Source organism: Penaeus monodon, chromosome 19 (assembly GCF_015228065.2).
Source record: "Penaeus monodon isolate SGIC_2016 chromosome 19, NSTDA_Pmon_1, whole genome shotgun sequence".
Lineage (NCBI taxonomy): Eukaryota > Metazoa > Arthropoda > Malacostraca > Decapoda > Penaeidae > Penaeus > Penaeus monodon.
This window is the reverse complement of record NC_051404.1, coordinates 2,530,310-2,530,512: the sequence shown is the minus strand read 5'-3', so window position 1 is coordinate 2,530,512 and position 203 is coordinate 2,530,310. Positions and strand designations below refer to the sequence as shown.

The window sequence follows — 203 nt, the reverse complement described above, 5'->3', positions numbered from 1 at the left end:
GTTCGTAACCCGCACGAGAAGGGAGCGAGCCTTCTGTGTGACAACTTTTAATCGCTGGGAATCTCCTAGGAAAGGCCGGTCCAACGTTTCTTTGATAAAGGGCTTAAGAAGCAAAAGCTGATAGGTTTAGGGCGGCCATCGATTTCCAGCCGGCGAGATACGTTTCATCTGTGTTTATCACGGGCTCCAACTGGCTTGATTTT

The 203-nt window shown here is 49.3% G+C and overlaps 1 protein-coding gene across 1 annotated transcript in view; it reads left to right on the top strand.

Annotated features, from left to right (window-relative positions):
* LOC119584971 (microtubule-associated protein futsch-like) overlaps window positions 1-203 on the top strand; it is a gene marked incomplete at its 5' end in the record, with an annotated part of 346,977 nt that overhangs the window by 66,140 nt on the left and 280,634 nt on the right.